This window comes from Lethenteron reissneri, chromosome 20, assembly GCF_015708825.2.
Source record: "Lethenteron reissneri isolate LAM-NWPU_2019-01 chromosome 20, ASM1570882v1, whole genome shotgun sequence".
Classification (NCBI taxonomy): Eukaryota; Metazoa; Chordata; class Hyperoartia; order Petromyzontiformes; family Petromyzontidae; genus Lethenteron; species Lethenteron reissneri.
This window is the reverse complement of record NC_083798.1, coordinates 6133884-6144610: the sequence shown is the minus strand read 5'-3', so window position 1 is coordinate 6144610 and position 10727 is coordinate 6133884.

Below are 10727 nucleotides of genomic sequence, written 5' to 3'. Positions count from 1 at the left end.
GGGTGATGATTGTGGTGATGGTGGTGATGATGGGTAATGATTGTGGTGATGGTGTTGGTGATGATAACGGGAGCGATGATGGTGGTGGTAGTGATTGTGAGGATGATGGGTGATGATTGTGGTAGTGATGATGATGGGTGATGATTGTGGTGGTGATGATGATGGGTGATGATTGTGGTGGTGGTGGTGATGATGATAACGGGAGCGATGATGAGGGTGGTAGTGGTTTTGATGATAATGGTGATGATAATGTTGATGTAGTGATGATGGTGGTAGTGATGATATCAATAGGTTTTACCCTTTCTGGCAAAAAATGCCCCATTTAGTGATTATATTGTTGGTGGTACTGGAAGTGATGATGGTGATGATAATGATGGTGGTAGTAATGATGGTAATGATGAAGGTAGAGATGATGTTGATGGTAGTGATGGTCATGATTATCGTATTGAGAGTGGTGATAATGGTAGTTGATAGTGATTATAATACTGATGGGAGTAGTGGTGATGATGATGATGGTAGTAGTGACAGTGATGATTCGTAGGCGTAGGCAGGTTGGTATACATTTTAGTTTGTAGTCCTTCACCGTACCTCCAATTAGCATGGTTGACTACGTACAGTGCAAAAGAAGTTAAATATACATACATACTTAGTCCTATTTAAGCAGACATGATCTCTACATACTTCTCTTGCAAGGTAGACGTGGGATATCTGACACACGCACAGAGTATAGTTATACTCAATGGCAGTGGTGGGCCGTGTGTTTTACACCTAGGCCTTCAGTGCTATCCTCCCGCAATTAAACCGCCTTCGAATAACCTCACCATGACACTATAGGCTATTGTCATTCGACGTAACCACCCCATATTCACGGTGACAGTAACCTTTATCGAGTGGAATGAAGTGATTTAACACGAAGCTCAACACCTGAGAGTTACAATACACTAATTACAGAGATATGAATACATGGTGACGGAAACTATCAAGGATGTACCATTATTACGCAGTATGACAGGATGCTGTATCACAAATAGACATCGCATAGCCCAAATCAATGTCATTACCAATGAAACAAGAACAAACTCACAACAACCAGTCACATTTACTCATACGACCACCAAGCAAGCAAAAATGGCGTAAAACACAAATAACACAATCACAATTCAACAGGCTTCCCCACAAAAAAACTAAAAATCTAAAGCACTACATCTAAAAATCTAAACGTCACGAAAAGAAGTTTAAATAAATCTGAGATGATGCTACGTGACGTGCTAGCTAGTTTTACTTCAGTTATCCGATCACGCCACACGAACAAGCCTAACGTAGGCGGCTAGGCCAGCTAGAAGGCTCCGGCGTGTCAAAGAATAGGCCCAACATGGCAAACTCGAAATCTGATTAAAGAATATGACAATCAACAACATCGTCCCCATTTGCTTCAACAGCAGATGGGATTCACTCGACATTCTTAAGGCCTCAGGGTAGATTTTTCACCCGGAGAGGTTTCAATTTCATTTATTTGGTATAGCCCTGTGAGCCATTCGGCTCTTGAATCGGGTGCAACCGCAACAAACAAAAACATGAACAAGAAACATCTTAAAATGACTACGCGCAAACAGAAAAATCTAGGAAAAACCAGCAAAGTCTTCCAGAAAAAGCACCGTATATCAATGCTGTGTGCAAAAATCCCAGTGGGATGCAAGTCAAACAATAACTACCATAAGACAATTTAGATTAAAAGTATCAGTCTAACTCTGTACTACAACAAACAAATATGGCTAAACAAAAACGTTTTCGAAATCAACAAAATAAAGCTATAAAAGCAATGTTACAGTGATCATAGGAACTGTGATTGATTCAGAGGTGGAGACAGCACAGGTGGAAAATCTGATTGGATAAAGCTCTAATTTATGAGCTGCACTGGAAGCAGCGCAACTGGGGGAGAGAGTAGCGATGAAATGACTTTAATAGATTGATGGGAACGAACTTTGTAAAATACATATAGCATTCATGAAAATATATATTAAATTATAAAAATATAATTTTCTGATTCTGACAATCTCTAGGCCAGCAGAGAAGGCCTTGCAGTAAATAGGGATACCAACTGGCTTACATATATCCTGCAAATAATAAACAGCGCAACATAAGCAGTTTAAAAATAAACGTTATTTTTTATTGTTATGGGTGCACTATTATTCGTAGTGGTATGGCAGTAGCATCTTCTCAGGTAAACTACAACAGCAACGGACATTTCGAGCCCAATCCTTGGTCAACCCATGCGTTTAGAGCAGTGGTCCTTAGCCTGGGGTTCACGCTCCCCTTGGGGGTGCGAGATGCCCTTTCTGGCGGTGCGAGACATGCCCAGGTGTGTTTTTTAGAAGGTAAATCATTAAAACACACATTTTTGCACGGGCAAGTAAGTACAACTGCTTAGTTTAATCAAACCTATGTATTTATTAATAATACACATGTTTTTACGATTGAGAACCAACGGGATGCATTGCTCCAGTGAAGGTTAAGAACCACTGGTTTAGAGCATTTGGCTGCTATAAATGTCCACATGAAAAGCCACTTCGTTGAGCTATCATTTGTGGCCAGGTCGCTTCTAAAAAATAGTTCATGGCTCAGTGGGCTTTACCTGGTAAATAAAGTAAAAGAGTCCGTTTAGTTTCAGTTCACTTAACTTCTGAGAGTTGACGAAATCAAACGCATTGGTATTATTCGAAGGAAATGTGGTAATACACATGTCAGACATGCCCTGTGTATATTATATGCTGTATAAACTCGTCTCACGACTTACGATCTTGCCAATGGCCCCATAGAAAATAATCAACGGTTCGATTCCCATCTCCATTTCAAAACAGATAATGAAGCTCAATAAGCTCTCGCCTGATTAAAAATAGAAGGAAAGTGTGTGAATCAATGAGCATTAATATGGAATGAATAACATGGTACGCGTGCAGCGTTAGTCACCTTTAAAATATATGATACATTCAATATATACCATATTTAAAATATGAGTTTATGGAACGTTAATATTGAACAATTTTTTTTTCATAAATAATAAAAACAAAACCTCACATGAACCTTAGCCAACACTGAAAAGGCTACCTTAGGTGAAATGAATAATTGAAACATTACACCTCATCATGCAAAACATGAATGCACATGCTCTATACAAAGTAAAGCTGTAGCACTGTAATCGTTTGCTCGTGCCGCTGTTGGCAGACGTGTTCCCACTAGAGGGTATTTTGGCCGACTCTTCTACACTGGCCAGATGTCTCGGAAGAGGTGGGATTTGTTAAACAGGGTCACCCATTTCGAGAAACACGATATGCTGTCTTCTATTGCCGTGTCAGCACGCACAGCATGGCCATTCAGAATAGCACATGGGAGGGAGCGGTGGGCACAAGTGGAAGAAAAGAGATCAAGAGGAAGGCAGCAGAATAAGAGGTGGGGGGGAGGGGCGATGTGGTGCGATGGGACACGGTGGCCCGAGGAGCGGAAAGAGAGACGGCGCAGGACAGGGCAGCGTGGAGAAGGTTGGCAAGGACAGCGGACCCCCCCCCCCCCCACGTGAGTCGGACAAACGCGTGGAAGAAGAAGAAGGGAGCGGTGGGCACAGTGATGAGTGCGCTGCACCATGAACCCGTCAACCTGAGTTTCAATTCCTGGCCACAGCCAACACCGGCGGCGAGTGAAATCCGCTGTTTGCGTTTAATTTGTTGTCCTTCCCGCACCTCCGATTAGCACGGTTGCCTACGTACGGTACGAAAGAAGTCACACACACACATATGTACATGTCTGAACCGGTATTGGCGCTCCCACCCCCAAACCTTCACCAACCCGCACTGACCAGCGTGGTGAAGTATAGCCAAACGAAACTCCACCGCCGAGACCGGATGGAGGGGCTTCACCCAGCAGCGAACGAACACCTCTCCAAGCCCTCCTTCACCGCCCCCCCCGAGAGATGGAGCGATGATGCAACGTCACAAAGACGCATGATTCAGGAGCCGTTCATCCAGCAGTGGAATGTGTGTGTGTATTAGCCAGATGGTGGGGAGCGGTAGTGTCGCGGTTAGCGTGCTGCGCTAAGAACCTAGCCACCCAAGTTCGATTCCCGCTCACGGCCAACACCAAGGGCGATTATCTGAAGCGGTCATGGGCCTCTCCTAGGTCGACTCAGCCTCAAATTAGTACCTGGTGCGATGTATAAACATCGCCACGAGGGAGACAAAGGCGGCCGAGCGTGGTGCTGTGTCGGCCATCATAGGTGCTCGCCAGCAGCACTTGCCTCAAAAGTCTGTTACAGGCTATACGGGGGATATTTGTCTTTGCTTTTTTATTAGCCAGATGACAATCAGTTCCGGATAAAGCTAGTGCGGGGCCTGTAGCATATGTCATAAAGGGGCCCTAAATAAAACATTAAAACACAAATTTTTAACTTGCATAGTAAAGTAATTATACTGTTTCATTTGCTATGCAGCCAGATAATACGACAAATCACTAACCTGAAACACCCAGTCGTTCATAAAAGTTTAAGGCAGTATAGTACTATAGTAATAGAACAAGTGCTGAATCACTGAACCGGAATTGATAGCTTGAAAGCATTTAGCCCGGGGCCCTTGAAAGTGCGGGGCCCGTAGCGTATGTAGCTACTTTTGCTACTGGGATAATCCGGCACTGATGAAGATGCGTCGCAATGCCGCACTACAACAACAGCGCACAAGAAGGATGGGGTGCCACTCGCACGCGGGGGGGTGGGGGGGGGGTCTGCCCAATCTCGTTCTCATGGAAGCTGTGAGCTCCACGCCACCCGGGCAATCGGCTCGCTTGACTCGTTCACCGACACTGCAGTGCACGAGGTGAATTTAAAGTCAACGTGATGAGCACAGAGGCGGTGATCGTAGCCTCCCTCCAGTGGTGGAGATTCCACATTCCTACGACCAGTTTTTTTTCCATAGGACGACCGCTATTGTTTGACCAATACTCCACCAAACTGGTCAGTGGGGAGTTTTTTTGTGAAGGCGCGGAGCATAGAAGTAGCGTCTGCTGCCCATCGTGTAGCCACACAGGGGGCTATGACAACGTTACATGCGTGGTGACATCTGAACCGGTTATGAAGCTCCCCCCCCCCTCACTCTAATACCGGTTCAGATGTTACTCGTCAATGGTGTGCGACGTGGCAGGATATCAAATTAAGGTCACCGAATTATGGATGCAGTGCCCTATACCACCGCGTCACTACTCCATAGAGAATATACATTTTAGTCATACAGAAATTAGATGCGGATCTTGGAAAGCCTCACTGAGTCATCGTTGAGTAGGAGAGCGGTGGTACATTGATTCAACGAATACAGTATTATCGATTCTAAGGCTCACGGTGCGTGCATCAATGAATGTGAATTAGAATGTATTTGTTTATGTGTTATGCCATGGGGCCATGTCATCACTGCTAGTGGCCCCTGCATTAACCACAAAGTGAAAAAAATAACTATGGAAAAATGCAAACCAGTGAGATAATTTTACAGAGAAAATAACAATTAAAAACGGACAATCTTTTTTTTCGATTTAAAGCTTTCGTGACTGCAGGGATTAATCTTCTTGGTTCTTTCGGTAAAGTCACGTAGAAGGGAAATGATAAAATAATAAAAATAAAACTTTATAAAATGCATATGTTATTATGTTTTGTTTTTATTAAATAAAACATAATAAAATACATATTTTATTATGTTTTATTTTTTATGTTTTATTTTTATTATGAAATGAAACATAATAAAATACATGTTTTATTATGTTTTATTTTTATTATTTTATTATTTCCCTTCTACGTGACTTTACCGAAAGAACCAAGAAGATTAATCTTTTTTTTGTACTTTGCCTTTTTCAAAAATGTTATCACTCTGGGTGTCATGCCTTGAGACGCGTTAGCTACTGCGTGAAGAACTCTCGCACAGCATTGCAATCCTTAATTTAAAAGAACATCCCACAGAAGCGCTACACCACATAGCTGTCTCTGAGATCCATTTCAAGTGACTTCCGATTCCGATCGACGCAGTCGGAGGCAGTTCGATACCTTCCTAATCACCCTGCTGCATATGAGCGTAACATCCGTCGCATGACAGTCAAACATATACGGTTAAGTTTCAAAGCTAAAATTTTGCCAACTTGAGTGCGAAGAGCATATTTAATGTAATTTTTTTTTATATCGTGCAGTTTATTGGAGACCGCTTTGGCACTTGAGCACAGGTGGCCGGTTGAATTCAAACCCAAGATCCCAGCAGCGTTGCCAGCTCAGTGATTGACTGCGCAATATTAAATGGAATAACTCGGCGTGTTGATGCCCTTCATGGGGCTTATAAGAGTTCACGTACCGAGTCAATGCCCTTGTGCATTTTAAGAGATCACTCACGCTGGCTGGCGCCTGTGCGCACACGTCGGCATAGGAGGAGAATTTCTATTCACTCCTCATAACTGTATTACTCATTCATTTGCACATCTGCCGCACGCTATTCCACTGCGCTACAGTACCAAAATGCCTGAGATGCTTTGTTCCAATATATAATGCACCGGGAGACCGGTTCACATAGCTTTATTGAGCCGTTTTTCTCTATATATTTCTCCCGCTCACTCACTCGCTCACCCGTTCGCTGTCTGACTAATATGTGAATGGTTCTACGGACATAACTAAAACGTGGCCTTCCTGACATTTTATACTCACTCAATAGCCCTTGCCCATCCCCCCCCCCCCCCCCGCAATTTGCTTCCCCCCCTACCCCCACCGATAATGTATATATCTGCAAAAATTCTGCAACCTTCTTGGACCCATTCATGCGCTGCAGATGCTGTGCATGGGTTCAGGACATGCACAATGTCGTTATTTACACGAGGCCAAAGCACCATGGCATGGATCAGAAAGATGGAATCACATGTGAAAAGTGTTTAAAGAAACAGAGAAGTACATGATTGGAATAAGAGAGAATCAGGAATAGGAACTTCATGAATCTGGATGTTTGGTATGTGGGGGTGGGAGGGTTAAACTTGCCCGGATGGTGAAGTATGTGCAACTCTGGTGCAGCGGTTAGCGTGCTGCGCTACGAACCCGTCGTCCCGATTTTGATTGCCGGTCACGGCCAACACCGGTGACGATTATTGGAACCGGTGCTGGGCCTGTCCTAAGTCAGCTCAGCCTTAAAATGAGTACCTGGTGCGGTGTATAAACATCGCTACTGGGGCGACAAAGGCGGCTGGGTGTGGTGCTGGACACCCATCCCCTCCTGTATCGTGCTTGCCTTCATAGGTGCTCTCTAACAGCACTTGTCCCAACAGCCTGTGAAAGGCTATACGGGGGATCTTTGTCATTGTCTTTTGCAACTTTGCCCCCTGGACACAGATGTCACGGCGTGTGCTTTTCTCGGGCTGGTTTTTGTCTTAAAAATTTTTTGGCAACCCTTCGACCAATTTGGTGAGTATTGTTTATATACTGTACAGTATATGGTAAATACCTAAGAGGAACACGACTTTGTCCTAAATTTTCATTCGCATTGGAACATATTGACGAGAGTAATCATGCCCCCTCGTTACGGATGGACAGCGATCGTGCATGTGCGCTTTTGACCTTAGCTGGAAAACGTTAAAACTGCTTTGAGTGGAGGCGCTCTCACGCGGGGAGGTTGGTCTCGCTCGCCTCCTTCAGAGTGTGAATTGAGAGTCGCAGGAGCCCACCCATGGCCATTGCAATTAATTCCGTTGACATGGTCCGGCAGGAATAGGTGGCGGGGTCGGGATGATCAAAGACCTGACTGGCGAAAAAATCACCGAGGCTATGGGGCTTTGGTTTCGTTGACCTAAATCGTGCGAAATGCCCCCTTATTGTGCGCGGATCACATTGATAAGCTTAGTTTAACACCGTCATTGTAAGCACAACAAATGCGACGTTGCTATTAAACCGTTGCACAATGGTTTCACTGTACTTTGATATCAAGTGGGTCACGTGTTTATATAACGTTTGCGTCGGGTTTCTTTAAAGATAGAGTTTGTTATGCAAAGATGCGTGAAGTGTCGCATGCTTGGAATTGGAGAGACGGGAAGAAGAACACGTGGACCAGATAACTTAGACAAATAAGGGAAATCAGCTTCACTGTTGAAAAAAAAGCGTGTTTAGGGAATTGGCAGCCAAAGGAGCGAGCACTACCAGGAGGACCTCTACTGTGGAGATGGAGCGATGAGATCATCTCGTGCGTTTGTTGCAATGGTTTGTTGATGGCGACAGCTTGGGAAGATCGTCATCCAGCAGTGGGTAGATCCCGGCTGCCGACGATAATAAGTGGTTGCATGAGCAGCACGCGGTAGGCAAACTGCCTTTACAATGGGCACATATGCGCTGGCTGCAGCCTGTTGGCATATTGCTTACTGATATTGAGAATGCGTTCGTTGATACCTAGAAAAAAAAATAAACCTGAATTTGTATAGCGTCTAAATATAATGGACTTCTCAAGTACTCGTTATAAGCGTCTTATATAACAGAGAGTGCTCGTTCGAGCAACTGCAGTTCGTTCAAGTATGCCGTCGTGTTTGTTCGTCATCTCTATGGCCTTCAACGTGTGCACAGGGTTCGATTGCTATCGTGTGCATGATGTACAGTATGTGAACACTGCACTTGGAATAATTAATCAATTTCATCCCTTTTCAATCCATTGCTCTACGAAGACTTTCCCATGTCGGTGCGCAGGCCACTTATTTTTTGTTAAGACAATACGTGTGTACGTATACGGCACACACACACTTCTGAATGTCGCTACACAATAACAGAACAGGATTAGAGCAGCCAGACAGCAGCACACGCGACTTTGTTCATGGCAGTGTGACCGTCCAAGCCTCCACACTGACTCCAGAAAGAGCAAAGATCGTACCCCGTGTGTGCAATGTACGCACTCAGTTACTTCACTGTATTTAACAAACTCACGATCCTCATGTTCAAGCGAGCGTTAGGCGGAGATCAAATCAGTTGACGTTACTCCTATTTTTGTAATTTTACCAGGTAAGGCCCACTGAGCCCTGTAGCTCTTGTTCAGAAGCGACCTAGACCAAAAATGATAGCTCAACGAAGTGGCTTATCACGTGGAAAGTGTATAGCAGCCAAATACTTGAAACGCACGTTTCTAAATGTGTAGGGAAAGACCAGAGGACCCGGAGAAAAATCCATGTCATCACGGGGAGAACATGCAAACTTCAAATATGCAGGCGTCAGGGTCGGGATCGAACCAACGACCTCCCGTATACCATGCGAGGTAGATGTTAACTACAATTATTACAATTCCACATTGGTATGGAGGTGACAAGTCCATTCGCAGGACGACCACTGTTGAGCTCGTTTAATTGGCATTGGAGGAGTGATGCTGCTGATGGCAGTGATGATGATGACAAGAATGAGGTCACGCTTGTGAAACGTACGCAGCGTGGTGAGTGCACTCTAAGCACCCGTACAATACGGGCGGAGAGTCCCTATACCGCTACTCACACCGATCCATTGGGTACAGAGTGGCAGAGGGGTATAGCGAGTTTTCGCCCACAGCACAAGTGAAGAGGTCCCCCGTTCTAGCATTACCCACGAGACACCGTTGGCAGCAATCTGAATACAAACTACAAAATATTAAATTTAATTAGACATTATTACAGCATACAAATCCAACAGCACTTGCCCCAACAATCTGTAAAGCTTAAACGGGGGGTGTTTGTCTTTCGGGCCGTCCATAAATGACGTCACGCACCTGGGGGGGGGGGGGGTCAGGCATTTGTGATGATGTGTGACGAGGGGGGGGGGGTTGACAAATATAACATCACATCAAAATGCGCAACTTTAAATAAATATAGCCAACACGTTCTACTTAATTAAATATGCTTTTTGATAAATGTTTTCTCCTACAACATCGGAGTGCAGCGCCACATTAAATACGCACTACAATGACAATAGTTTAAAGCGATTTGAAGCATGTTTTTTTTTTGGGGGGGGGGGGGGGCAGAGCTTTGTGACGTCAAATTTGAGGGGGGGGGGAGTCTGACTTTTTGTGACGTCGTGTGACGAAGAGGGGGTGGGGTAAAAAATCGTCCAAAATCGCGTGACGTCATTTATGGACAGCCCCAAAGGGGGCCGGGAAGTGGTGGTGCTGGCCAAACAACTCGCTCGTGATCAGTGCCGGTGTTAAGAGGGGCTCGCTAACAGCACTTGCCTCGAGCTTGCGTTGTGTTATTTTATTATTTCTGCATTGCCTTTAAACACGTGCTCACGCACTCACGCACGCGCGGTCAGCTGTGCAGGCCGTGACGTCACATAATAATTAAATAAATGCGCAACACCACCACCCCCCCTACTGCCCCAATTCACATGTCATCGTAGCGAAATCTATCTTTCTAGCTCTCAAACAATGAGCGTCTTTGGGTGGAATACGTATAGTTAACAAAATAGGCCGGCAGATGAGAATATCTTATTCAGATATCTGGCTCTCTACATCAACAAAATACACAGATGCAATTTTTTTTATTACCCAAACCCATCGGCCCCCACGGCCTTCCGTGGAAGTGGAATTAATTCAGCAGCATTGACTCGGCACAAGCAACACTCTGAACGGGTGTCGACATGCAGTGAGTGTCTCGTGAGTTCAGGGGGCAGATAAATGTTGAGATAGAGTCCCCTTATATTTTACGTATATACTAAAAATACAGTTTATAACAAT